Here is a 19356-nt window from a genome sequence, read left to right as displayed (position 1 = left end):
CGTTCTATCGGGGACAGATCTGGCCACAGGAGTGTCTCATCATCATGTAGACAGCTCACAGAAACTTGTGAAATGAGTAGACGAGCATTATCCTGTTGAAAATCGCACCACGTTACTGTCCCATGAGAGATAACACATGAGAACGTAGCGTTGTGAGTCAGACATCCCTCAGTCACTACCAGCCATGACCTGAAGTCGATCGGTGCGTCTCCAAGCAAGTCGCTTCCAGCTTCAACAGCCAGAAATGACTCGTGTTATATAATGAGATCAGGAGAACTGAGAGGTTGGACGTTTTACAAAATAAAACCAAGTTTAAAACATAATGGCCCAATTGTTATTGGCAAAAATGTTACAGTGAGGTCACTTATATCCATATTGCGCTGCCGCTAGAAGGGGAAGAGAGAAACAACCTAATGTGGCTTTTTTAATAGATAGAATAATTAAAACTTCGTAGAACAGCCATTACCATCACATGAGATGTTTATAAATGTTAATTTTCCGAAGACATTTTTACAAGTACAATTGAAAGATATTTTTTCCTGTTCATTCAATATAGTTGCCTTAATTCCACAAACATTTTAAGTGAAATAAGATTAGGAATAATTACACAGAAGTCTAAAAGCAGGAATACCACTTGACGTTATTATTATCATGTCCCTTAAGGACCATTCAATCAAGCACTAGAGTTCACATTCGTGGTTTCATCAAAAGATATGTTAGAATTCACCCCTAGTTAGTCACAGTTTCAGTGAATTCTACTTCACGTACATGCCACATTCATTATCTCTTTCACTCAAACAGTATAACAGATCAAAATAATTATATCCAAAATACCGCAAAAATAATTATTTTTTGAAAGCTGGCAAGATTTTGTTGTATATATTGTTACACAAAATATTGTTTCATTAACTGTTTTGGTGAAGAATTATTGAATTTAAGTCATCATATAATACATTTACAAAAACAAACTAAAGAATCTGATTGTTTATTGCAGAAGGAATTCATAAATTTTCTTTTTTTGATATTTTGGAGATTTCCAGAACTATTTGAAATATCGAGTTATTGTTATTGTTATTCCGATAGTCTCTACAAAATTTCAAATTAATTGATATATGGCAAACGGTCTGCATTAAGGGGACACTGTATGTCCTATGTTGCCAATGTAAAATTATCGAATTTTGCAGCGGTGTACCGTAGGTACAGTAGGTCTCTAGAAGAGCGTAGCGTTCCAAACGATTGGAAAAGGGCACAGGTCATCCCTGTTTTCAAGAAGGGACGTCGAACAGATGTGCAGAACTATAGACCTATATCTCTAACGTTGATCAGTTGTAGAATTTTGGAACACGTATTATGTTCGAGTATAATGACTTTTCTGGGAACTAGAAATCTACTCTGTAGGAATCAGCATGGGTTTCGAAAAAGACGATCGTGTGAAACCCAGCTCGCGCTATTCGTCCACAAGACTCAGAGGGCCATAGACACGGGTTCCCAGGTAGATGCCGTGTTTCTTGACTTCCGCAAGGCGTTCGATACAGTTCACCACAGTCGTTTAATGAACAAAGTAAGAGCATATGGACTATCAGACCAATTGTGTGATTGGATTGAAGAGTTCCTGGATAACAGAACTCAGCATGTCATTCGCAATGGAGAGAAGTCTTCCGAAGTAAGAGTGATTTCAGGTGTGCCGCAGGGGAGTGTCGTAGGACCGTTGCTATTCACAATATACATAAATGACCTTGTGGATGACATCGGAAGTTCACTGAGGCTTTTTGCGGATGATGCTGTGGTATATCGAGAGGTTGTAACAATGGAAAATTGTACTGAAATGCAGGAGGATCCGCAGCGAATTGACGCATGGTGCAGGGAATGGCAATTGAATCTCAATGTAGACAAATGTAATGTGCTGCGAATACATAGAAAGAAAGATCCCTTATCATTTAGCTACAATATAGCAGGTCAGCAAGTGGAAGCAGTTAATTCCATAAATTATCTGGGAGTACGCATTAGGAGTGATTTAAAATGGAATGATCATATAAAGTTGATCGTCGGTAAAGCAGATGCCAGACTGAGATTCATTGGAAGAATCCTAAGGAAATGAAATCCGAAAACAAAGGAAGTAGGTTACAGTACGCTTGTTCGCCCACTGCTTGAATACTGCTCAGCAGTGTGGGATCCGTACCAGATAGGGTTGATAGAAGAGGTAGAGAAGATCCAACGGAGAGCAGCGCGCTTCGTTACAGGATCATTTAGTAATCGCGAAAGCGTTACGAAGATGATAAACTCCAGTGGAAGACTCTGCAGGAGTGACGCTCAGTAGCTCGGTACGGGCTTTTGTTGAAGTTTCGAGAACATACCTTCACCCAGGAGTCAAGCAGTATATTGCTCCTTCCTACGTATATCTCACGAAGAGGAAGAGACCATGAGGATAAAATCAGAGAGATTAGAGCCTATACAGAGGCATACCGACAATCATTTCCACGAACAATACGAGATTGGAATAGAAGGGAGAACCGATAGAGGTACTCAAGGTACCCTCCGCCACACACCGTCAGGTGGCTTGCGGAGTATGGATGTGGATGCAGATGTAGATGTAGACCCATTATCTTGGATAGTTTTTAAGACACCATCTTATAATTTTTCATAATTATTGAATGCACCTTTCTAGATAACTGAACTAGAATTATTACTAAAATTATATTGTGGGGCATGTTATCTTTTTCTTCAAACACACAGTTTTTTGACAGAATTTTGTAAATAAATGAACATAAAAACAAAATAACTAAGGATATTTTAATTATTCTAGTTCCACCTGCGTTGAATCTCACACTTTGCATGCTGTGAACATTTCATTCTCTACCATCAGTACTTTTTTAGAAAAAGGGTCATGTATTGCAAAAAATGTAGTTCTGAGATATTGAGGTTAAAACTTTTTTTATTACAAATTCTTATACAGACTTACATTTCTGCGTCTTTCATGCACAGGAATTACCCGGGCCCATAGTCTGTGTCTTCTTCAGTGACATAACAGCCCAGTGCTTGCCTCTTCCTTTTCTTTCTTGCTTCTTTTGTCATTTACTGAGCAACTAACTCTGTTTCACGTACACGAAGCTCACCTAGTTCTCGTAGTCCTGTAGCTGTGTTCTGTCCAAATCTTGCCCCTAACTTCTCCCGAACCTTAAGTCTTTCATAGTTCCCACCATTAAAGATTATTACAGCATCAGAAGACACTGCTAACTTTAGAGTCATAAGGCCAACAAATACGAGTACATTTTTAGGCACACAGCACCACACTCAAGTATTTGTATAGGAGCATCATATGGCTCACTGTTTTGTACTGCGATGAAAGCCTTGCTGTCTCCATCACCTAAGTGATTCACATATCTGATACCTCTCTCCTTCTGCGAACGCTGGAATATGTTAACTGCTTTTTTTACCTCCATCTTGTGCCATCGTAATTTTTTATACACTGCTGCTTATGAAGTAATCTGTTCTTCTGTTCACTGTGCAACCTTGGCAGTACATACTGAGAACTTCAAAATCCAAAACTTTTGCGGTGTCAGTACTTATTGCAGATCTGAAACGATTTTTAGAACTAAACCCACACTTTTACCGGGATTCATCCATGGGAATGCTGATATCTGTGTCACACTCGTTTGTTCAACAGCTTCTGATGTAGCAGCAACCACTGAATCTTCAGCTACAGCATTTACAGAGTCCCCAGATGCTGTTACATATTTCGTGAACCTAGAAGGTGGTTTTGGCAAATTCAACACTGTGCAGGGAACATTACCAGCCCTTGCACCTTTACCAATGCATCTAAGGCCATAGAACAGTCCCACATTAGCTTCATACAATTCATTACCTGAACACTTTGATGAAGTATGAAATGCTTTTTCGTTTTTGCACTTCTGGCATTTAATAATTAATTTAGACACAACACCTATTCTAGCTCCAATATCCTCATATTTAACTTCACCACTACGAAGACAGCAAGAGACAGTTTCAGAAAGACGTAGTACATAATATCATTACTTTTACCACTGTCACCCATTTCTAAAGTTGCTTTCCTTTTCGATACACTAGGCGGGCGTGGTCACTTCAGAAAAATTATTGTGGTTTTCTTCACTGCTAGCACACGTGTCTTCAAGTACTCCAGAAGAAAATGCAGGTCTCACCTATCTGTTACCCGCAAATTTGCGTTTCTTGAACTTACTGTTGTGCTTGGTCATTTTATTTACGTATAAAAAGCAACAGAAGTTAGCTTGCTGCAAAAATAACAAATAATCACACTACTTTCAACTAAAACTAGAACCAGAAACAAAGGACTGACTTGTTTATTCGTAATGCCAACTTCTGAGACGTAGCAGTAGGCACAAAATAAAGCAATTCACAGCCTTCCAGACCGTGTAATTCCCAAGATATGACTCCTCAACTGTGGCAGCATATGTGAACCCGCGAAGTTTGACGGTCACATGTCAACATTCGAAATATTATTTGAAGGTCTCACAATTGTCTGATTTTAATGTATTATATACCAAAATGTTCAGGAAAGTCCAAAGTACATTATGGAGTAGAAAACACAAAATGTTAAATTTCAACGAATTCCCTAGTATGTGTGTAATTTAGATGGTCTACAGAGCGTAAGCGTGGTCGGCAGGGCAGCCCAATCTTACTGCTTCCTAAGCGTCAACGAATACCGCTACCCCACGGACTGGTGGTGTAAGCATTTGGAAAGCGGGTATTGTCTCCTAACACCGAAAATTACTAATCTGTTCGTGTCCACAAATGTGGTAGTTTGGATATTCGAGATACTGTTAACTGTGTTGCCAGATGTTCTGTACTTCTAGTTTCTATTCCCTCGACAGTCGTACTGTTTCTGTGTTATCTTGTACTAGCACCCCCACTGGTCAACTGTAAATACTCATTCAGCCGAGTTATGCCTCCGTTTCCTTCCTCTCTACACACGCGCCTTCAGTGTAGGAGACATCGCTACTGATGCCTGTAGTGTGTCGACTGCTCCCAACATTCACATCCATAATATTACTCATCCAGTATAGCAAGACGTTTCATATGGCTTGTAATTACTAGCAGAGATGAAGATAGTCGATAGTAAAAGGAAAACCATTCCAGTGAACATGAATCCTCAAATGACGAGCAGTTCGTAAGGTAATACTGAATCTGTGGATACGACCCGCCACTCATTTCATTGTGCCAGAACGGGTGAGATCTGCAGTGTAATACATTCAAAATACAAACTTCAAAAAGCCACGATTGCCAGTAAAGCATAATACAGATGGAGGAGATTATTTGAATTTGTAGATCCGAATATGGAAATAAACACTTAACTGGCGATCTTGGCTTTTTGGAGTTTTCCTTCTGAGTTCAGTACAAACATATTTGAAGTGTAAACCGATTAAGTTCAAAATTAATTGACTCAGAATTTTTGGCTATAACAACAAGAAACACAGTACTGGTTCAGCAGATTACTTTTTAAATTTACTGTACACTCACACAGTGCACTAGTCGTCGCAGTGAGTTACGAATCCCTTCAAACATCCGCAGATCCTCTGGTAAATCTTGACAAGACGTACAGTTAGCTGCTCCAATTCTTCAACCTCATCAACGAGAGTGGTGTGCATTTCGCTTTTCAGATGGCCCAAGATAGAGAAATCCAAAGGTTTTAGATATATAACAAGCTACAGGTTTTGCTGGAACTGTTCATGTTTGACCATATTGGCTCGTTAGATGTCGACTTACCTCAGCACCTATGACCATTCCAGTGTCACAACAGGGATAATACCATGAAGCCCAACCAAGAAATTTGAGCCCAAGCTCTTAATCGAAAAGTTTGCATTTCGAACACATTTTTAACAACTAAGGCAGTATTTCATACTGAAGTCAGTGTCGGATCTTGAGCAAACACTCGCAGTTATCTTGCAGGTGGCTCCTTTGCGCCTTTATTATCGTATACTTTCACCCGTTTGCGTTTCGCTGCTATGAGAGCCTTCCTTTTAAGATCCAATTGGTCATGAAATGGAAACCACAATGAAAAGCACATGAAGCTTTGCACAAATATGCCCGTCGACCGCGTTACATCACACTTTTCAGTTATAGACGCCTACAACAACAATCTCCCTAGAAATGTGAAGCGCATGCTGTCATTTGATTTCTTCGTGCTGAGCGGTTCAGATTGATTTCATGCAGCCAACATAACGTAATGAGTGACAGCAAAGTGCGGCAGTAGTGCAGGCAGGAGGTATAGACGTACATGGTGCTTTCAGAAATGGGAGGAAGACAGTGTTAACCAACGATGTTGTTCAGTGAGTGGATGCAGCGATTCGACAAAGTAGTCTACGAAGGGCTATTGAGAACGAGCGAAGAGGAATGTCGAGACAATGCTCGGACGCACACTACAGTTGCAACAAAGACGCTCCTGCACCGTTTTCAATGGAGAATGCTTAATCATCCACCATACAGCCCGGACTTGGTTCACTGTTGTTTTCGCTTCTTTACTCACACGAACCGCTGGCTAAGAGGACAGTATTTTGGCACAGACAACAAGCTACAAACAAAAGCAGAGAATTGGCAGAAAGCACTGCGAGGAAGTAAGGTCCGATCGATAGTGAAATGGAAACCACAGTGAAAATACGATGAAGCTTTGCATAGATACGTTGGACAGTGTCTTTAGTATGCACGTCGATCACGTCACGTCGCTCTTTCAGTCCTGAGCACACGGCGAGTGCCTTAAGATGCTTAGAAAAATAGTGTCTCCTACGAACTATGCGTGGCTGTAAGAGATTTTGCAGATTTCATGCAACCCGCACAGTGTAATTGCTCTCCTTCATGACGATTATCGGTCGCACGCTGCAGGGACAATGAGGTCGTTCCTGCAGCGTTTCCGATGGGAAGTGCTTGATCAGCCACCGTACAGAACAGACATGATTTCCTCTGATTTTTATCTTTACTCACTTGAACCGCAGACTGTGAAGACAACATTTTGCCACAGAGAAAAAGCTGCAAATCAGCGCAGAGAATTGGCAGAAAGCAAAGGTGGCTGCCGTCTATGACGAGGATTCTGGAAAGTTGGTGCAGCGCTACGACAAACATTTCAGTTGGAGCCGCGACTGGTTGAGAAGTAGCTAAATGTTTCGAATAAAACAGTTCTGATTTTCAGTGTGGTTTCTATTTCGTGGTCAATTGAACTCTTAAAAAAAAAAAAAAAAAAAAAAAAATGTCCCCTGACAATTGTGATTCGCCCTGTATAGTGCACAGTAATTTGACAATAAATCTCTCGTTAACACTGTGCGTTGAATTTAGTACTTTCATTGGTACATTCTTCAGTTAAGCACAGCAACTGGGTCGCAGTTCACATTATAATTGAAGAGGTTACGTCTGCGAGATACGCGGGAGTGCCGGTTCCTTGCGATGCTTCTCGCATTTCGACAGACACAACATTGGTTTTGTTTTCGCACGTATTTAACTTAAAGCTAGCCCAATTCATACAGTACATTTCAATGACCGGTACTTTTCCGTTTGTTTATAATTCATGTGAAAATTCGCGACGCACTTAGCTTCCGTACCTGTCACTTCTTGTATGCATCAGTATTGGACCATAACTTCAGCTTTCCTGTTTTCACTTCACAGAAGGTGCCGCACACTTATTGAAACATTGTAACCCCTTTTACTTTTGTAAAACCGACATGTGCAACGAGTCCACGTACCGTTAACGACATATAGCGCAATTGTCACTCACTTCCCGCGGCCTCCTCTCACTTTCTTCGATTAATGTTTCTCCCGCGCTCATCCTGGAGCTTCATACCAATAACACCGGTTCTGTAAGATAACACTATATGTAACGCTGAGATTTTAGGCAGAGTCAATTGATTTTTACAATGGAGCGTACCTACAGTTTGCCCTTGCACATCAGTCGTGCAATTTCTGCATTATCTGATACCAGCACCTCCACGTATCAACTCGCTCCTTCCTCGCGAGTTATCTACATCTACATACATACTCTACAAGTCACTTTACGGTGAATGGCGGAGGGTACCTTGTAAGCCGTCAGGTGTGGCCGTGCGGTTCTAGGCGCTACAGTTTGGAACCGCGCGACCGCTACTGTCGCAGGTTCGAATCCTGCCTCGGGCATGGATGTGTGTGATGTCCTTAGGTTAGTTAGGTTTAAGTAATTCTAAGTTCTAGGGGACTGATTACCAAAGAAGTTAAGTCCCATAGTGCTCAGAGCCATTTGGTACCTTATATCATTAATAGTCGTTCCTTTTCCTGTTCCACTCGCAGATACAGCAGGGTAAAAACGACTGTCTATATGCATCCGTAAGAGCCTTAACTTCCCGTATCTTATCTTCGTGGTCCTTGCGCGAAATGTGTGTTGGCAGCAGTAGAATCGTTCTGCAGTCATCTACGAATTCCAGTTCTCTAAATTTTCTCAACAGTGTTCTTCGCAAAGAACGCTCCCTTCACTGCAGGCATTCCCATTTGGATTCTCGAAGTATATCCACAACACTTGCTTGTTGTTCGAATCTACCAGTACAAATGTAACAGGCCGCATCTGAATTGCTTCGATGCCTTCCTTTAATCCGATTTGGTGCGGATTCCAAACACTAGAGCGGTCTCCTTTACAGATGAACCACACTTTTCCAAAATTCTCCCAATGAACCGAAATCAACCATTCGCCTTTCTTACCGCAATCCTCACACGCTTGTTCCATTACATATCGCTTTGCAACGTTATGCCAGATATTTAAAGGACCTGACTGTCTGAAGCAGGGCACTTCTAATGCTCTATCCGAACATTACGGGTTTCTTTTCCTACTCATCCACATTAACTCACATTTTTCTACATTCATAGCCAACTGCCATTCATCACACCAACTAGAAATTTTGTCTAAGTCATCTTATATCATCCTACAGTCATTCATCTTCGACACCTTACACCACATCATCATCAGCAAACAACAGCAAATTGCTGCTCACCCTGTCCGCCAGATCATTTACGTAACAGAAAATAACAGCCGTCCCATGATGACACTTCCCTGAGGCATGCCTGACGATAACGTTGTCTCTGATGAACACTCGCAGTCGAGAACGACATACTGGGTTATACTACTTAGTCTTCTAATTTTAGAAGTGTGGAATCTGTCTGTTGCTATTCATCCATAGATCGCGTTAGAACATGTGAGGAAAAGGTAAGCTGAGTATCGCACGAGGGATGCTTTCTATAAGCTTTCTGATTGTTGGATATAAGATTCTCGATCTCAAGAACATTTGTTATATTCGAACTGAGAATGTCTTCAAAGATTCTTCAGCAGACCGATGCGAGGGGTGTTGGTTCGTAATTTTTCAGATGCGTTCTTATAACACGATACGTAATGCTGAGGTTTCAGTCACTGTCAGTTGTAGTTTCAGGTGGACAGTATCTGCAATTTGCTTTCCCTTAACGACCCAGCCATTTCTGCGTTATCTGACAGCAATCCTTCACCGATAAACTTGTTCTTTACTCGCTCGGTATGCGCCTTCAAGGTAGGAGAAACCATCAACCGATTCTCGCAGGTCTGTGGTAACGCGGATCAGTAACATTCATAACATTACTCATGCAGTTTAACGTCTGTGTTGTGGCACCATGCCCTAGTATTTTTGACGGTAGATCCTGTGGATGTTTATGCAGCGCTAGCTAACTTGGTTGGTATCAGTGATCCCAGCGGCACAGTAACACGGGGGTGAGATAGCGCGGCAGAACTGCAACGCGCACTTTGTGTAATGCACTATGCAGAGCATGCGTGCTGCAGGTGGGGTAAGTCGATTACGCTGAGCGGCGCAGTGCGCTTTTACATGATTAAAGCGGCGGCGGCGGCGTTCGCCGGGGGCGACACCCTTTTACCTCTTAATAAAACTGCGGAGACCTCTACGGCTGCAGTGGCGGTGGCAGCGGCGGCTACCTCCTCCCACCGGCGGGGGATTTACGGTGCGCCCCGACCAACTTGGGCCGTGGCTCAGCCGTCACCGTACATTTTTCAGGAAGCGCCGCTTAATCTTATGAAAACTTCCGCCCCTCCATAGAGGGCGGATCAGGGGTATAACTCATTAAAAGTAACAGGTGTCGTCCATCGTTTCCCCGCAGAGAAGCGCTGAGAAAGCGGTCCTTACCTTGGCGACCGTCTCCCGCGAGCCTCCTAGACGGGGGCAAACTGCTTCATAGCGCCGCCGTTACGCCACACGATGCACACCGAGTCAGAGAGAGTGCATTCACCTTAGCGGATAGTGGTGGCCTTCGAAGCCAGCCTATGCTTACAGCAATATCTAGTGCGCCATTTTCCCCTCAGTAGTCGACAAGATAAACTGCAGCCCCAGCTATAATGGCAGGATCTTCAGCATTATATCCGAGACAGAAAGACTAAATTACCCACTCTACATCGACACTCCGCAAACCAAGTGCGTGGCAGAGAGTTACATCTACATACATACTCCGCAATCCACCAAACGGTGCGTGGCGGAGGGTACCTCGTAACACAACTAGCTTCTTCTCTCCCTGTTCCACTCCCAAACAGAACGAGGGAAAAATGAGTGCCTATATGCCTCTGTACGAGCCCTCTCTAATCTTATCTTTGTGGTCTTTCCGCCAAATATAAGTTGGTGGCAGTAAAATTGTACTGCAGTCAGCCTCAAATGCTGGTTCTCCAAATTTACTCAGCAGTGATTCACGAAACGAACGCCTCCTTTCCTCCAGAGACTCCGACCCGAGTTCCTGAAGCATTTCCATAACACTCGCGTGATGATCAAACCTACCAGTAACAAATCTAGCAGACCGCCTCTGAATTGCTTCTATGTCCTCCCTCAATCCAACCAGATAGGGATCCCAAACGCTCGAGCAGTACTCAAGAATAGGTCGTATTAGTGTTTTTTAAGCGGTCTCCTTTACAGATGAACCACATCTTCCCAAAATTCTACCAATGAACCGAAGATGTCTATCCGCCTTCCCCATAACTGCCATTACATGCTTGTCCCACTTCATATCGCTCTGCAATGTTACGCCCAAATATTTAATCGACGTGACTGTGTCAAGCGCTACACTACTAATGGAGTATTCAAACATTACAGGATTGTTTTTCCTATTCATCTGCATTAATTTTCATTTACCTATATTTAGAGTTAGCTGCCATTCTTTACACCAATCACAAATCCTGTCCAGTCACCCAACGACGACACCTTCCCGTACACCACAGCATCATCAGCAAACAGCCGCACATTGCTATCCACCCTATCCAAAAGATCATTCATGTAGATAGAAAACAACAGCGGACCCACCACACTTCCCTGGGGCACTCCAGATGATACCCTCACCTCCGATGAACACTCACCATCGAGGACAACGTACTGGGTTCTATTACTTGAGAAGTCTTCGAGCCACTCAAATACTTGGGAACCAATCCAATATGCTCGTACCTTAGTTAGGAGTCTGCAGTGGGGCACCGAGTCAAACGCTTTGCGGAAGTCAAGGAATATGGCATCCGTGTGATACCCTTCATCCGTGGTTCGCAAGATATCATGAGAAAAAAGGGCGAGTTGCGTTTCGCAGGAGCGATGCTTTCTAAAGCCGTGCTGATGCATGGACAGCAACTTCTCTGTCTCAAGGAAATTCATTATATTCGAACTGAGAATATGTTACTTCACATCGAAAAAATTATTATGGTTTCTTTGCGATCCATTCACGTGTGGAGCGCGGGAAGACTGACGGTTTAAGTGCCTCCGAGCGACTGTTTACTTAATACTTGCAAGACTACACAGGTCTTGCGGTATGATGTCAAAGGCTACAGGAAACTGCAAGTTTACCCCTGACAGCAAGCACTTTAACTTGTAGGCCTTTCACTTGTCTACCCCGCCTGCTATATTAAATGTGCCCTCTGACAGTGGTCGCTATTGCTAGCCTGCATTGTTGGTTATAACTTTTATCAGAAGCTTAAGTAAAAATTGAATTCTGAGAAATATTACTGAAAACATAGCCCTGTCATTATTGTACTCAATTAATGATGAGTGATTAATGTCTACCAACACAGGTTTAATCTTTCATAAGAATGGCAAGAGTTTATTAATCATAAAATAAGATACAACACAAGTTAAGCGATACGACACATATGAGTGTATAGTACTTGGGACACTCGCACTCAGTGTGACTTGACTGTGGAGCGTGTGGTGAAGTCTTATCTCTAGCAACAGTTTGGACCTCAGTCATCTGAGACAACTCGCTGTGCCGAGGACAATCTTATTCATATAAGGTCTGCCACCTTGACGTTTTATCTCATCTCCCTGTGCCCACAGCCGCGTAAGTGCCTCAAATTAGTCCATGGCGTGACCCGCGAACGGGAGTGTCACACGCTGGAATATGCCGAGAAAGAAGTATCATATTGTTGCTCCGACTTGTTGGGAAAAACAGAATCACCTTCTCACCACTTATGCTCAGCTGCACCAATATAACGTAAGATCTATGTAGAATAAACCCACCAAAGTCTATTCAGCGTTAGATAATTTCAGATTCCGTTATACATCTTTTGAGCCACGGTAAATAGATTAAACAGATGAACCTTAGTCTTTACCAATCGAACGCCACCCGGTGAAGTGCTGATTATTTGTGTTGCCAACAGTTCATGATTTATTTGTCATCCCATTCGTGTTGTTTGTTCTACATACATCAAAAAAAGTTTTGCTTCACCCCGGTTCCGGAACCAGTACAGAAAATTGGAATAGAGATCAACATAAACATCATTTCCGCCCTTTTTATTACTCATGAAAACCACACATTGCGTGTTGTACCGCCATACAGCGAGACCTTCAAAGGTGATGGTCCAGATTGCTGTACACACCGGTACCTCTAATACGCAGTAGCACGTCCTCTTGCGTTGATGCATGCATGTATTCGTCGTGGCATACTATTCACAAGTTTATCAAGGCGCTGTTGGTCCAGATTGTCCCACTCCTCAATGGCGATTAGGGGTGGATCACTCAGAGTGGTTGGTGGGTCACGTCGTCCATAAACAGCCCTTTACAATATATCCCGAGCATGTTCGATAGGGTTCATGTCTGGAGAACATGCTGGCAACTCTAGTCGAGCGACGTCGTTATCCTGAAGGAAGTCACTCACAAGATTTGCACGATGGGGGCGTGAATTGTCGTCCATGAAGCCGAATATCTCGCCAATATGCTGCCGATATGGTTGCACTATCGGTCGGAGAATGGCATTCACGTATCGTACAGCTGTGACGGCGCCTCCCATGACCACCAGTGGCGTACGTCGGCCCCACAAAATGGCGCCCCAAAACAGCAGGGAACCTCCACCTTGCTGCAGTCGTTGGACAGTGTGTCTAAGGCGTTCAGCCTGACCGGGTTGCCTCCAAACACGTCTCCGACGATTGTCTAATTCAAAGCATATGCGACACTCATTAGTGAAGAGAACTTGATGCCAATCCTGAGCGGTCCATTTGGCATGCTGTTGGGTCCATCTGTACCGCGCTGCATGGTGTCGTGGTTGCAAAGATCTAGTTCACAATGGACGTCGGGAGTGAAGTAGCGCATTATTCAGCCTTTTGCGCACAGCTTGAATCATAACACGACGTCCTGTGGCTGCACGAAAAGCATTATTCAATATGGTGGCGTTGCTGTCAGGTTTTTGCCGAGCCATAATCCGTAGGTAGCGGTCACCCACTGCAATAGTAGCCCCGGGGCGGCCTGAGCGAGGCATGTCATCGACTTTGGTTCACTCCGAGACACCTGGACACTTCCCTTGCTGAGAGCCCTTCCTGGTATAAAGTAACAATGCGACTCGATCTAACCACGGTATTGACCATCTAGGCATGGTTGAACTACAGACAACACGAGCCGTGTACCTCCTTCCTGGTGGAATGACTGGAACTTCTCGGCTGTCGGACAACTTCCGTCTAATAGGCGCTGGTCATGCATGGTTGTTTACATCTTTGAGCGGGTTTAGTGACGTCTCTGAACAGCCAAAAGCTCTGTGTCTGTGATAAAATATCCACAGTCAACGTCTATCTTCAGGAGTTCTGGGAACTGGGGTGATGCAAAACTTTTTTTGATGTGTGTATTTTATGATTAATAGACGCTTGCCATTTTTATAAAAGATTAAATCCTTGTCAGCCATCACTAACTGAGTGCAATAATGACTGGGCCACCTTTTTATTTATTTTTATCAGCATTCAATTTTTATTTAATATTCTGATAATAAGGATAACCTCCAATGCAGGTTAGCAATAGTGACTACTGTTAGATTTAATTTAGCAGACGCATAGCCTGGTAGATAAATGGAAGCCCTACAACTTAAAATGTCTGCAGTCTTTCAAATCAAACATAAAGGCCAGAGCAGGCTCGCGCACTGGTTCTTGAAACTTTCTGGGTTTGAAATTCAAGATGGCTGAGAGGACAACAGTGATATGGTTCGCTGATGATATTGCTATCTTGAGTGAAAGCGAAGGAGAATTACGTGATGTGCTGAATGTAATGAACAGTCTAATGAGTACAAAATATGAATTGAAAACAAATCGAAGAAAGACTGAAGTAATGTTAAGTAACAGAAATGAGATCAACGAGAAACTTAACATCAAGATTGATGGTCACGAAGTAGATGAAGTTAAGGAATTATTCTACACTCATGCTCATAAATTAAGGATAATGGCAGAATGTGGTGTCATACAACGTGGCAATACACAAAACTGGCGCTAATAGCATAGGTACATAGGGAACACATACGGCACAGATCTTTAAGTCCACGGTATTGGCGATAAGTTGAGAAAACCGTCCCGAAACAGATGTGCTACCAAACGCCACTGTTTCCTGCAAATGTACCCTGACATCAATTGGGATATGATCACTATGCACACGTACACAGGCCACACAACAGTTGATATTCTCTGGATCAGGTGGTCGAGCAGCTGCTAGGGTATAGCCTCCCATTCTTGCACCAGTGCCTGTCGGAGCTCCTGAAGTGTCCTAGGGGTTTGAAGACGTGCAGCGATACGTCGACGGAGAGCATCCTAGACAGACGTGCTCGATGGGGTTTATGTCTGGAGAACAGGCAGGCCACTCCATTCGCCTGATATCTTCTGTTTCGAGGTACTCCTCCACCATGGCAGCTCGGTGGGGCCGTGCGTTATCATCCATCTGGAGGGAGATGGGATCCACTGGAGCCATGAAAACTGGTGCAAAATGACGTCACGGTACACCCTACCTGATGCAGTTCCTCTGTCAAAGACATGCAGGTGTGTACGTGCACCAATCATAATCCCATTCCACATCATCAAACCACAACCTCCATACAGGTCCCATTCAAGGACATTAAGGGGTTGGTATCTGGTTCCTGATTCACGCCAGATGAAAACCCGGCGAGAATCACTGTTCAGACTATACCTGCACTCGTCTGTGAACATAACCTAGGACCACTGTTCCAATGACCACGTACTGTGTTCTCGACACCGGACTTTACGGGGTGTACTCTGACCAGGGGTCAGTGGAATGCACCTTGCAGGTCTCCGGGCGAATAAGCCATGTCAGTTCAGTCGTCTGTAGACTGTGTGTCTGTAGACAACTGTTCCAGTGGCTGCGGTAAGGTCCCGAGCAAGGCTACCTGCAGGACTCCGTGAACGTCTGCGGGCACTGATGGTGAGATATCGGTCTTCTTGTGGTTTTGTACACTGTGGACGTCCCGTACTGTAGCGCCCGGACACATTTCCTGTCTGCTGAAACCGTTGCCACAATCTTGAGATCACACTTTGTGGCACCCGGAGGGCGCGTGCTACGACCTGCAGTATTTGACCAGCCTCCAGTCGCCCTAGTATTCTACCCCTCATAACGTAGTCAATATGTGTTTTTTGAGCCATTTTCAACACACAGTCACCATTAGCACGTCTGAAAACGTCTGCAAACTTACTGCTGCACCGTACTCTGACATGCACCAACACACCTCTGCGTATGTGGACTGCTGCCAGCGCTACCGTGCGACGACCGCAGGTCAAATGCACCGCATGGTCATACGCCGAGGTGATTTAAACCCGCAAACCGCCCACCAGAGCGTTGTTTCACCATGTATCAGCATTATCCTTAATTTATGATGATGAGTGTATTCAGACAGCAAAATAACCCATGACGTACGGAGTAAGGAGGACATCAGAAGCAGACTACAGCTGGTAAAAAGGGCGTTCCTGGCCAGGAGAAGTCTACTGGTATCAAACATTGGCCTTAATTTGAGGAAGAAGTTTCTGAGAATGTACGTCTGGAGTATAGCATCGTATGATAGTGAAACGTGGACTGTGTGAAAGCCAGAGCAGAAGAGAATCGAAGCATTTGAGATGTGGTGCTATAGACGAATGTTGAAACTTTGGTGGACTGATCAGGAGGTTCTGCGGAGAATCCGAGAGGAAAGGGATATGTGGAGAACACTGACAAGGAGAAGGGACACAATGGTAGAACATCTGTTAAGACATGAGGGAATGACTTCCATGGTACTAGAGGGAGCTGTAGAGGGCAAAAACTGTAAAGGAAGACAGAGATTGGAATACATTCAGCAAATAATTGAGGGGATAGGTTGCAAGCACTACTCTGAGATGAAGAGGTTGGCACAGGAAAGGAATTTGTGGGTGGGCATCAAACCAGTCAGAAGACTGATGACTCCAAGAAAGGAAAAAAAAAAAAAAGCAGACGGCTCCCAATGGTTCCTGATGACACAGCAGGTGCAATATGGGCCCAGATTTCTTTAGTGGATGTTGTTCGGTCGAACACCGCTGCTCACGCAATGTGTCGACCTTGATATACGTATGTACTACGCGGACCTCCAGAACCTGGTTTACAAGCACGGGAATGTTCCACAGACCACTGTTGTAGGCAGCGATACACCACTGACACATTGTGTCCAAGACATGCAGAAATCTGTTGGTGCAGCCATCCAGCTTCCTGCAGGCCTACAATGCGACCCGTTCAAATGGCTGAAGTTGATCAATAAGAGTATGTAGTGGTCAATGGGGCGTGGTGGCGTCCTGGAATGAATGTTGCAAACACTGTCCACCTCTAAACTCAGCACAGGTACGGGGTCCAGAGTCAAAACAGACAGGCCACCTGAGCGCCGTCTGATCGCCGGTGACAGTCACAAATGAATCACTAACACTGCAATCGCTCAGTACGCATATGTCATACCCTGGCACAAATGAGGACAATTCTTGATGGTGTTGCAGTTTTTTTTTTCCAGCAGTGTATTTCAGCATTTCCGTCTTCCGCCTTTTGTTCAAATGGTTCAAATGGCTCTGAGCACTATGGGACTCAACTACTGAGGTCATTAGTCCCCTAGAACTTAGAACTAGTTAAACCTAACTAACCTAAGGACATCACAAACATCCATGCCCGAGGCAGGATTCGAACCTGCGACCGTAGCGGTCTTGCGGTTCCAGACTGCAGCGCCTTTAACCGCACGGCCGTCGTCTTTCGTGCCACCCTTCTTAGCATACGTTCAATATCCCCCGTTAGTCCTATTTTGAAGGAGGCCGCACCTATCAGAAATATTTTATGATAGGTTGCACGAGTATCTTATCGGCACTCTCCATTGTATACTGTTTGCAGTTCCCTATTATCCTGCCAGTGGCCATAAGTCCACTACTGCCTTACTTGCGTAACGACTTTACATATGTGAGTGTTACATTTCATATCGTTTGAAATTATTGCGCCTAGATATTTGTAAGAGTTGACGGATTTCGATTGTGACTCATTGATACTGTTGTCACAGGGCTCTATGCTACTTCATTTTGTGAAGTATACAATTATACATTTCTGACGGACCTTTGTGCAGGCTTTTTCTCAGATAGCAATTTGTTATAACAACTTCACCATCCGAAAAAGTCTGTATCTACATCAATACTCTGAAAACCACTCTGGAGTGCGTGACAGAGGGTACTTCCCATTGTGCCAATTATTAGGGCTTTCTGCCTTTCCAATCACGATAGCTCGCGGAAAGGATGATTCCATAACTGCCTCTTTACGTGCTGTTTAGTCTGGTTTCAGCGATCCCCTGTGAGAGCGACATGTAGCGAGTTGTAGTATATTCCTAGATTCACCACTTAAAGTCGGTTCTGGACACTTTCACGGGGTAATTTGCGTCTGTCTTCAAGCGTTCGCCAGTTCACTTATTTCAACATCTTCGTGGCACTCTCCTGTGGATTGAACAATCCCCTGATCATTCGTGATGCCCTCCTTTCTGCCCGTTCAGTATCCCCTGTAAGTTCCTATTAGGATGTGGGTCCAATACACTTGAGTAATATTATCGAATGGGTCGCACGAGTGTTCTGTTTGTGGATTCTTTTGTACACTGACTGCATTTCCCATACTTCACCTACAACTGAGTCTACGTGACCGTTCCATTTCATATCTCCACAAATAGTTCCATCCAGGTATTCTATGAGCTGACCGACTCCAGCTGCGACTCATGATATTGTATTCATGGGATACTACATTTCTTCGCTTTCACAGGTCTGAACACGTAAGACAAATACCACTCTTTGTACCGCTCTGCAATTGTTGTGTCCGAATTTAAAAAATGGTTCAAATGGCTCTGAGCACTATGGGACTTAACAACATCTGTGGTCATCAGTCCCCTAGAACTTACAACTACTTAAACCTAACTAACCTAAGGGCATCAGACACATCCATGCCCGAGGCAGGATTCGAACCTGCGACCGTAGCAGTCACGCGCTTCCGGACTGTAGCGCCTAGAAACGCTCGGCCACCGTGGCCGGCGTGTCCGAATTCTTGGATACTGAGGAGGCTAGTAATAATACAGTTATTTGGAATACTGTGGACAAGTAATACTTCATTAATTACGCCAGAACTTACCTTCGCTCGCCCAGCTCGGTTTTAGCTATGAAGTTGCACACTTGGACTTACGGTTCAGAACACAGTAAATGAGCCACGATTACTGAGTGGCGAAGTGATACAAGTTCAGAATAGCCGTATTGTGGCTTCTCTACAGTCACTAGAAAACGCAAGTTCATACACAATTGCTGACAGTTTTGATAGCGTTGGTACATAGGTACAGTTCACAAGAAACGGAAGTCTCTTCACTCCCCAACGGTTGACACGGGTTGTGTCACGACATTACTCCCACGGCAATTTCCTGGAAGTGGGCAGGATCGACCTCGGCCAGAATTGCCCTACTGGCCTCTGGCGACGATATTTCCGAGCAGAGGCACGGCAGTGGCGCCTCGGAACTACGGAAGGAAAAAATTTGCAAATTTTTGGTAAGGTCTTATGCGAACAAACTGCTGATGTCATCGGTCCCTAAGTCTACACACTACTTAAT

The sequence above is a fragment of the Schistocerca piceifrons genome, chromosome 1, assembly GCF_021461385.2.
Source record: "Schistocerca piceifrons isolate TAMUIC-IGC-003096 chromosome 1, iqSchPice1.1, whole genome shotgun sequence".
Taxonomy (NCBI): Eukaryota; Metazoa; Arthropoda; class Insecta; order Orthoptera; family Acrididae; genus Schistocerca; species Schistocerca piceifrons.
This window is presented reverse-complemented; position numbering follows the sequence as displayed.